The 10,189-nt window shown below is 37.5% G+C and overlaps 2 non-coding genes across 2 annotated transcripts; both read right to left on the bottom strand.

The window, feature by feature from the left end:
• Positions 1-6,590: 6,590 nt before the first annotated feature.
• On the bottom strand, positions 6,591-6,663 carry TRNAT-UGU. The gene has a single exon. It is a non-coding gene; the product is annotated as a tRNA-Thr (tRNA).
• A 2,137-nt stretch (positions 6,664-8,800) lies between these two features.
• Positions 8,801-8,882, bottom strand: TRNAS-AGA. The gene has a single exon. It is a non-coding gene; the product is annotated as a tRNA-Ser (tRNA).
• Positions 8,883-10,189: the final 1,307 nt, after the last annotated feature.

The raw sequence follows: 10,189 nt of genomic DNA, 5'->3' as shown, positions 1-10,189 counted from the left end.
CTGAGATGTATTTATAAAAAGAAGAGAAGTTATTGAATATATTCTGAATTGTTTCCATTTGGAAATGTTTGAATCACTGACACAAATCTGGTTAGATTTAGGCAAAGGTGGTTTGGAGGTGTCTGTAATATTTCATATGTGCAGTTTGAGTTCATTCCAGACAAGTTTTGAATTACTTGCTAGTGCTTCTTGAGTTTTTCTGAGGTTGGAGGCCTTTGCAACATCAGTTGCTATTCTAGTCTTAAAAGAAATTCAAGTTATATATTCTGCAGCAATGCATTAGTTTGCTGCTGTTTCAAAGCCAGTCAGAATTTATCTCTATCAAGTATAAATTACTTTTTAAATCAGGGTTGAGACTGTAATACTTTGCTTTTACTCAGGATTTTTTTTTCTGGGAAGTAACACAGAGCAAGATTAGGGTCTCTGTGAATGTAGAGCGGAGACCAGTCTACAGAACTGAAAATGGTGGTTTTGGGATCTGGGAAGGGTCTATATGTAATAATACACAGTGGGTGTTTTGGTCTACAGGACCATTTTGTCAGTACTAGGCAGTGGTCACTTACGTTGTTGGCTAGGATATGGATACTGATGCATCTAACATCAGTGTTCTCCTTTAAACTTGTTTTTCCATAGAAGGCAAGCCCCTCTGCACACCTCAGACTTATATACATTAACTCTGAGATTGCTATACCTCAGACAAAAGGGAATACTCTGAGAAATGGCCGTCTCGGACCTGGTATATGCTAGTCTGTTTTCTCGGCCACTCAGTCTCATAATTTGGGACTCGCTCAAGTGGGTCCCAACATTTCAAATGGTTACCATTTGGACTGGTACATTTCTTGACTATTTGTTCAAGTTTGTGGGGTTTCAGCATTTTATTTAGTGAGTACAGGGGTAAATCCTGAAATCCCAAGGAATAAATATGTTATGTGGCGTACCTAAAAGGAAACTTCCAATAAGCAACTGTTCCAGGATGGATAACTGTGGAAGGGGAGGATGTAAGTTACACACAAATGAACGTTAGTGTGACTTTCTAGTGCTAGGTAAATTAGGATCTAGTTATAAGTATAGTTTGATTAGTCTCTGTAATAGAAACTCTTCTGATAGTCACTGACAGGAAATTGTGGATTAGTAAGGTAACCGTTTCCTTGCCTTTCACTTGTTCTGTTTATTGTAACAGGGGTGTATAGAGAGTAAATGCATTAGGAGTGACAGTAGTTAACTTTTAGGCATGCTTTTGTTACATCTAGTATATGTGGTTTCTCTGTGTACAGCCAAGTCTTCAGTTATTCTGGATTAATAAAGCAACTCAACCTCCGTGCCTTTCGCCTGGTCTATTATTGTAGTTTGAAGTGTATAGATACCGAATGCATTAGGACAGACAGTAGTTATCTTTCAGTCAAGTTTCTGCTATACCTAGTATATGTGATTTATCTGTATATAACCAAGTTTAAGGATTTTCCTGTTTACTGTTAATACTATTAATGATTATATATGCTATTTTTAATTGTTTGCACATACCCTGTACTTAGTTTAGGGAAGTGGTAACAGTGTTTAATTGTTTTTTGGATTCTTGGATAAATGAGAGATCGAGAGTATTTTTTGAGCTGATGGGCCTAAGGTTAGGCTGAATATCTGGTGCTAACATTAGTTTCTTTAAAAGGAAGTAAAATTTTGCAAGGTTTGGCTTACAAATGTAATACAATTCCATGTAGTTTTGAAGGAGATAAAATTGTATAGTATATTGTCGCCTCACAGTAAGACGCTGACCGGTTCGACTCTCAGCTAGAGCATCTTCTGCGTGGAGACATGTGTGAATGGGAGTACCTTCGCTGAAAGTTGTGCGCTAGGGCTGGCAACTCAGCACATAAAAATCAACTGCCAATCATTAGCGGACCGGAGTTCCACTGTGGCGACCCCTAACCGGGAAAAGCCGAAAGACGCAACAACAACCAGTTTTAATTTACATGAGTTAGGGCATAGCATACAACTGGAAGAATGATATGGAAGTAGCACTGGGTAGTGGTAATAGATGTGGTTTTGTATTTTTCTTGTCAAGGGCCAAAAATCTGGAACACAAGTCCATCTTTCAGCCAACATCATAAACCTTTCTACTGTATCTTCTTTCATGTTTATATTTAAAAGTTTTCTGAAATCTTTGCCCATCTGCAATCATCATCTAATGTGGTACTCTCCAGTTAAGATCGATGATTGAAAAATTATGTTTTAAAACAATTTCAAGTGCTTTTACTTGGGACAACCATCAACACCCAAACTCGCTACAACTCTAAATAAGGAGACAAATTTGCAAAAGATCTCCATTTCCATTGCCTTGTAATTACCTCTCTTTACAATATCACGTCATTTTACAATATTGAGATTTTTTTCTAGGTATTTTGCTCCTGTGCCTGCTGACCATAAAATTTCCCCTCATTCAAACAGCACCCTCTGACAGTGGCATTCAGAGCTACAGTAAAGCTGTCTGGAGGGAGGTCCTCATTCAGTAGTGTTATAAAGATGATAAACAACACTGCAAACTCAAATTTACACTAGACCAACAGAAAGAAAAGTCTGTAATAAATTAGTGCTTTTGTGATGTTGTTAACTTGTTTTTCATCGGTCCACACGATATAGGATTGGAAAGTTTCTTGGAAATGACAAATAACCTTCAAGACTTTTCTACTAATGAGATTTTGGTATTGTATAAATTTTTGGACATTGTCCTTAAGAATGTATTTTGAGGGTGAATACTTTCATCAGGTTTCAGGTATAGCAACTGGTGCAGTGTGTGTGCTCTTGTATACAAATTTAGTTTTAGTAGCCTGTGAGAAAAAGTATGCATTCACCCCCAAATTTTGTGATTTTTTTTTTCTATTACAGGTTCTTAGACAATACTGTTATTATTTGGAAAGGAGGTGTGATGCAACTTTTGTTTTTTATTGATTATTTAAACAATACCACAGGCCTTTTAAATTTTACTCACCAGTACACTTATGACAAGACTGACTACTTGGAAGTTACTATAGGGAAAGACTGCACTAATCAGTGATTTATGTCCACTGTTTTCTGCAATGAAACATTTTCAAATTCCTGTTTACACTTTGACAGCTGACACCCCCTCCCCCCATCAAAAGCAAATCATAATAAAGGTGCGCTTGGTAGAGTAAATAACGATGACAATGTGTTAATGGGTGCATTAGACAAAGTTATACACAAGTTCTTAAATAGCGGTTATTCATGTAGCTTGTTAAATGAAACAAAAGAGGAAATTATTTGGGGAGAAATACCAAGTTCAGCCCTATTTTGGACAAGTCATCAATGAACATCATGACGTAAAGAAGCAGAGTACACGGTATGCCGAGAAAAAAATTTGGCTATGGTTGCACCTTACAACACAGAAGCATATTTGGTCAGTAGGACTATCAAAAAAATTGCAACTTTACTTTCACTCACGAGGTTAAATTCAAATTGGGAGATTTTCCTCACGCTGTTTACCGTACAGAAAAAAAATATTAAGGAGTACTCAGAAAGCAATAAGGACAGAGACTGAAAAAAAAACATAAGGAGAAAGATGAGAAAATATGTCAAATGTAAACACTGTAGATAAGTGATTGACGATCCCTAGTGTTGAAGAATTTTCTAGAAATATTCGCTGCCCAGGGTGCTTCAATAGTGACATTATCAGTGTGGTATATTTAACCACCTGTGTGTCCTGCCCAGCTTATTATGTATGAAAAACTACAAGACTTTATGACAGGATTTATGAACAGCTGTATGACATTAAACCAGGGAAATCCAACAATGCCTTATATAGGCATTTCATCAAGTGTGAAGTCTTTAAGAAGTTTTTATTTCTTATTATAGTTAGAGCCAATGAATGTAAAAGGGAAGGAACCACAGTAATTTTTTTTGGAATACAAGGAATTAATTTGGCAATTAAGGCTTAACACAGGTGGAGAAATGGGCTTGAATGGATATATTTTTGTTTCAAGTGAACTGAAACAAAGGGCAGCGTGTTTATAAGACAACTAATTATGTATTTGACTTTGATATATATATATATATATATATATATATATATATATATATATGGATTTGTATCACTTCACTGACACCCATTTCACTGAGACCAAATCACCTAAGATTCATTTCACTGAAAGTTCATTTCACCTAAAACTCATTTTACTGACAAGTAGTACTCTTAAGGCAAGTCAAAGGTATATGTCCTTTTCCCCACTGTAGTGTGATCCTGGTGTTAACATATATAGTTAAGGGGGTATAATTGTTAATAGTTAATGACCAGATTGATTGTTTTTATGTAGTTATCTAGTTTTGATGGTGGTAGAATACATTTTACAGTGCAGTTGTTAAATCCATCAGTCTCTTCACAGTTCTTTTGCATTTTCAATTAATAGTTGGCTTTGGTGGGGGGAGGTCAAATATATTAACAACATGGAGGGAGTTACTGTTTAACTCAGAAAAAGTCTGGGAATTGTTGGGGACAAAATAGCTAAGTTATTTCAAAGTTTTGACATTTTTTTTCTGGTGTTAATTTGAGTTTGTAGTGCCATAAAGATGCTTTGTACTCTTGTCAGTATCCCAGCAATCAGATTATCTGGATAGCCTAACCAGACCCCTTGGGCAATAGGACATGCAAACTGCATCACTTCATTGGTTGATTATGTCATCTCCTAGACACTTGCTACTCTCATTTTCACACAACCACTATGAAGGCTGCAAGTCAACAGTGGTTTGGTGAACCTTATACACACTACTGGATTTAGGCTGTGGTACATAGTATATGCCTCTCAATTTGAAACCTAGACAGCCATAACACATATTTACTCAACATTAGATCCAATACCATTTTCCTGGGTCACTTTAACTACCCAACAATAGACTGAGACATATACTGTCACTTGGGAAGAACATCCTGGACTTCATCCTTACTAGTATAGCAGAATTCTGCTCCATCCCTTGCATATCATCAAAACTTGTCAGGTTAGACCATAAAGCTGTTTCCAGAGAAATTAAATTTAAACCTGAGGCCTTAGCTGTCCCTGGTACTTTTAGAAATTTCTCCGAGGCAAATTTAAGCTTCCCCTTGTAAGTTTCAAATCCCGCCCCCAAACCTGGGAAATTCCACCAAATATGTGGGAATGCGCACTGCTATCTTACCATTAGCATGTTAACAATTGCATGGAAGCAGCTGTACCCCAGTTCTTGCTGGGCACTGTTTTGCCAGTTTGTATAATACACATGTGAGCGCTGCCACTATGGACAGGAACAATGACTTGATGGAAACAGTCAACTTGTACTTACCCATGAGGTAGATGTCCAAATTCCTCAGTGTAGCTGTAGCTCTTACGTTACATGGGTTGTTTCCTGCCTACGAAACAACCAGTGAGCTTCAAAAAGGTCTGCACCTCCCACTGTTCTTTCACTCTGACTGCTGACTGGCTAATCCCAAGGAAGGAAATCAACAGTCGGAATGAAGCTTTCCTCAGGACTTCCTTTTCCATACAACAAAAGAACACTCTAATAATCCTGAAAAAACAAACAATAACAAGAATAAAAAAATATAAAGTAGAAACAAACACACTACTTTATATCCCATCTACAGCTATATACAAGAGTAGGGGGTGCAGGGTAAAGATTTTTTCTCCTTGGGATTAGCCAATCAACAATTTGAGTGAAACAGTTGACGGTGGGGGGTGGGGTTAGAACTTTTTGAAGCTGGCTGATTGTTATTATTATTAACTCATATAGCCTCATGGCTACTGGAGCAGTGGTAATAATGAACATCAAGCATCTCTCCCAGGCAAGCATTGAAACGATACTGTCTGTAAATTTGTTGTATGTAGAACAGAAGTTACCTGCTTTCAATACTGCAACCACAGCACCATGATGTACGTTTTATTTTCACACTTGTATCTGAACAGTCTCCAGTTGTGTACATTACATAGTTCCCATCCACTAATCTACTTTCCAGACTGAACCCCCTCCCCCCAGCATCCTACATTCACCACTCACAAACACATACACACACACACACCAGGTCAGCCCCTGTCACTGCCTGTCCTCAAGCGGGATAGTGACTGTGTCTGTGTGCAGTTGGCTCTACCCCTCCATTACTCAAGAGCCTGAAAGACTAGGCAAGCTCAGGTCTCATAGGCCATAGAGCATTGAGATGTTTTAGTTGCTACATTTTTTTGTGTAATGTTTGCTTTCTTCTGTCAATATCTCATGTTTAGTGCTGTGTTCTGTTTTCACGGCTGAAAGACCACTGTTGAAAATAAAATTAGTCTGATAAAAATGGCATCTTTAATATTACTGCACAGTAAACTTTCAGTGGCTTGCTTGCTTTGCAAACTCAGCAAAAAAAAAAAAATTATATATATATATATATATATATATATATATATAAAAAGAGCATTATGAAAAATTAGCATTTTTATTATTACTGCATGGTAAGCTTTCAGTAGCTTGCACTGCGAACTCAGTAAAAAGAAAATATGCTATTTATGTATCAATTTTCCAAAACAACATTATTTATAATATAATAATAAAAAAAAAAAAGTTCATTTGGAAGGCCCCAGCGAGATTTGAACTCGCGACCCCTGGTTTACAAGACCAGTGCTCTAACCCCTGAGCTATGGAGCCTTGCTGAAAATGAACTTAGCTGTAATATACTTGTAATTCATACGGTATTACGTACTACTACTGACTTTTTCTGTAAGAAATAATAGAATTCTTTTTGCGAAATCCGGTGCTGTCACTGAAATATACAGCACAACGCAGACAATTAACACCACACACTGGAAGATACACTCAAGTCCACTCTTAGCAAACTGACTGAATTCACAGCGTATACAGCTTTCAGTGTAGGAGACGCCAAATCACTTCCTATGCTTTTACCGAGACGACTGCGCATGTCATTCCGATGCTGGTTCTAGTTTCTCTCTAGGCTCTACTTCTGAGGCACGTACCGTCAGGCAGTGGGACGGTTTTAAATACAAGTATTAGGAACTTGAGCCATGCACAGAATAAGAAAATATCAATTAATGTGATTTAAAGTAAAAAAAAAAGTTCATTACTCTTTATTATAAATTCATTTCAAGTAAAAGTTTAGAACTTAAGTGTAATTCAACACGTTTCTTCAAAGCCAACAGTTTTTTTTTTTTTTTGGGGGCGGGGTAAGAGGAACAGGATCACAATTTGAGACAAAAATCACGAGAGTTGAGAAGTAGGCTTCAGGAAACCCGCATTAGCCAAAACATCCTTTCCAATTAAGCAGTAGTGGGGTACCAGTCTGTAAACAGAATTAACATTTCTTTACTTTCCCTTCTTCCCTCAGCTGACCTCATATTAAAGTTGTTAAACATCCGCTTTTTATGGGGGGATTTTCCAAACACTTGCTGTTAAATTACTCTTCATTAACCACGAATGAGCTGCACCTTACAGGTAACTGTATAAGGTTGGTTTCAAGGAGGGCTGCCACCTTTTCAAATGCCCAAAGTGGGACATTTTTTGGTACAAACGTCAGATTTTGAAGGCGAAACATGCCTATGGCCAGTACTAAGGGCAGAGCTTCATTTTTTTTTGCCTAAATAAAAGGTTATTGTAGTATTTTAGTTGCTTATTCTGTTTCTTATAACATTTAGGTGTTTCAGATACAGGATAACGGTTTTATGCAAATATTACATAAAATATAGGAAATCATGTTGTCCTAAACTCTCAGGACATTTGCCATTTTTACAATTATTTTGCAAGACACATCTGTCCAAAGAGGGACTGATCCTCACAAAGTGGGCCAGGTGGTAACCCTAGGTTTCAAGGTCTGAATGCGCTCCATAATAGAGCGGGAAACCCACAGCCCATTCACCTTTTGCTTAATTCTTTGCTCGCGCTGATTTGAAAAAGTCTCTGTGACGCATTGGTCTACCTCGGTCAAAATGCATCAAGTAAGTAAAGCTAGAGAAGATATAGTATGAATAATAAACAAATAAGTAAAGTTGGAGAAGATATGATATGAAAAACACAAACACGTTATTCAGTGCAATAAAGACTTTACGTCTACCTTAATGCAGCAGATGATCCGCGTTAAGATCACCTGTGTGATCATGTTTCGTTTTGTGTTAAGGCTCATAAATCTCATCAGCATTGCAAAAGAAATCTGGATAAAGTTTAAAATAATGTGGGGGCAAACGTCCGAAAATAGGGACGGATTTTAAATATTGTTATAAACTAGAGTAGTAGGTTTTATGTTAGCATGCATTTTCTGAGTAATATCAACCGTGAAACTCATATGTGCCTTTATTTGGTGACTTCAGTCCTCAATGATTTTTGCCAGAAAACTACTACTTTTTTTGAGGAACTGACCAAAAATATGAGGCAAAAATCTACATCCTGCGAAAATCTGGACAGTTGAGATTGAGAGGCATGCATCTTTCGACTGTACCTAACCATTTCTGGCTTGATTTACTCCTTCACGTGATTTTATGAATAACTATACTGATTTATTTTACATTTACATAGTATTATATACAGTATTTAGTATTTTCAGTCTTTGTTTTCACTTGACGTGATTTTTTGAACCCCCAACTTGTGATTTCGAAGCTGTTCAGAGCTAGGGATATGGACCTAGGTGCCACCACTGCGTTGGTCAAGCTTAAAGAACGACGACAACACAAAAAAGATTACTCTCATGTGGTGCAGCAATATAATTGGAAGAATAATCATAAAGAAAGCATTTTTTAGGACTTTTAAATAACAATTAATGGATAATCATAAAAACAACCGTAGTCGGCAGGATTCGAACCTGCGCGGGGAGACCCCAATGGATTTCTAGTCCATCGCCTTAACCACTCGGCCACGACTACTTATGGTAAATGTGTTTCCTTTCTTTATTCAAGTTGTACCTCAAGTGACCCGTAATGGGCTATAATCTACCAATAGCTATTTCTCTTTTAGAAGAAAAAGTTTTACCAAATGTTTCCTTTCTCTAAATGTCTGGCTAGTCTTTGTCCAGCACTTAGGAAAGGAAGAAATATGTACGTGCATCTAAGCAGCTCGGCTTAATTAGGAAGTGGTGCTTAGGTTGTGTAAGCTTACAATCTACATACATTTGAGTTACAAAGACGATGGTTACATACGGGATGGGCTATTTTCTAGTTTAATTCCCCAAGTCCTATGGGTTTCTAATACCATGACGGGGAATGGACCCCATACATAAATTTAAAAAATTACTTGGTTAATGAAATTAGTATTGTTTTAATCTTTGATGTTAGGCAGAAGTGCTCTTCGCAACTTCCGTAACGTGCCCAGAATTGACGACTCCTGCAGTTCATATGGAGTTACATGTATTGCCTCTCAACTGTCCAGATTTTCTGGCTCATGTTTTGGCCTGCTCCTCATAAATTTTGTGGGGTTTTTTTTCTGGCAAATGACTGAGATGATCTAAGGATTGAAGTAACTAAATAATGACATACATTTGAGTTTCAGACTTCCAGGCCTTCAGAAAATGTATGTTAAAACAAACCCTGACTCTAAGTTTATAAGAGCAATGTTTAAAATATGCCCCTATTTTGGGCCTTTGACCCCCCCCCCTCCCCCATTTTGTTGGGCTTTATCCTGATTTCTTGCATTGAGGTTGAGAGGCGGTAGGTAGCCCAAACTCTGGATTATTAAGGTGGGGGCTTTAGTTTTCAACAGAGAAATTGATATTTCTGAAATATTTCCATTTTGTGGAAAACCTTAAAGAATGAAACATGCTTTGCGCAATTTGCCATTTCTGACTGCATACAGACTGCAGTCTTTGTTAACGCACATAAATTCATTAAAGGAGTCAGCAGTGCAAATTAAACAACTATAGTTGCAACTAGAGTGCTGCAGGTAATTTAAGAACCTGAAAAAAATGAAATGTGCATTTGTCCTATCTCGCCGTTATTCTTGACTGATGGGCTTGGAACCGATCCTCTGTTCCGACTCTGCCATTTTCTAAAGCTCGAGGTCTACAGCTAGCTCTTGGCTCTCTCCCTATCCCATGATGCCATAGGGCATTCCCAAGATCTCGTTTGCCACTGGAGCAATTTGAGTCGTCAAGAGCTAGCTCTGGCTAAGTTCAAACTTTATTCTTTTTGTTAAAAGTTGCTGAAAGTCAATAATCATAGTCTAATAAGGTTATTAA

This window comes from Protopterus annectens, chromosome 16.part0 (assembly GCF_019279795.1).
Source record: "Protopterus annectens isolate FY-2018-M chromosome 16.part0, PAN1.0, whole genome shotgun sequence".
NCBI lineage: Eukaryota > Metazoa > Chordata > Ceratodontiformes > Protopteridae > Protopterus > Protopterus annectens.
Note: the sequence above shows the minus strand (reverse complement) of the source record. Positions and strands in the feature narration are given on the sequence as shown.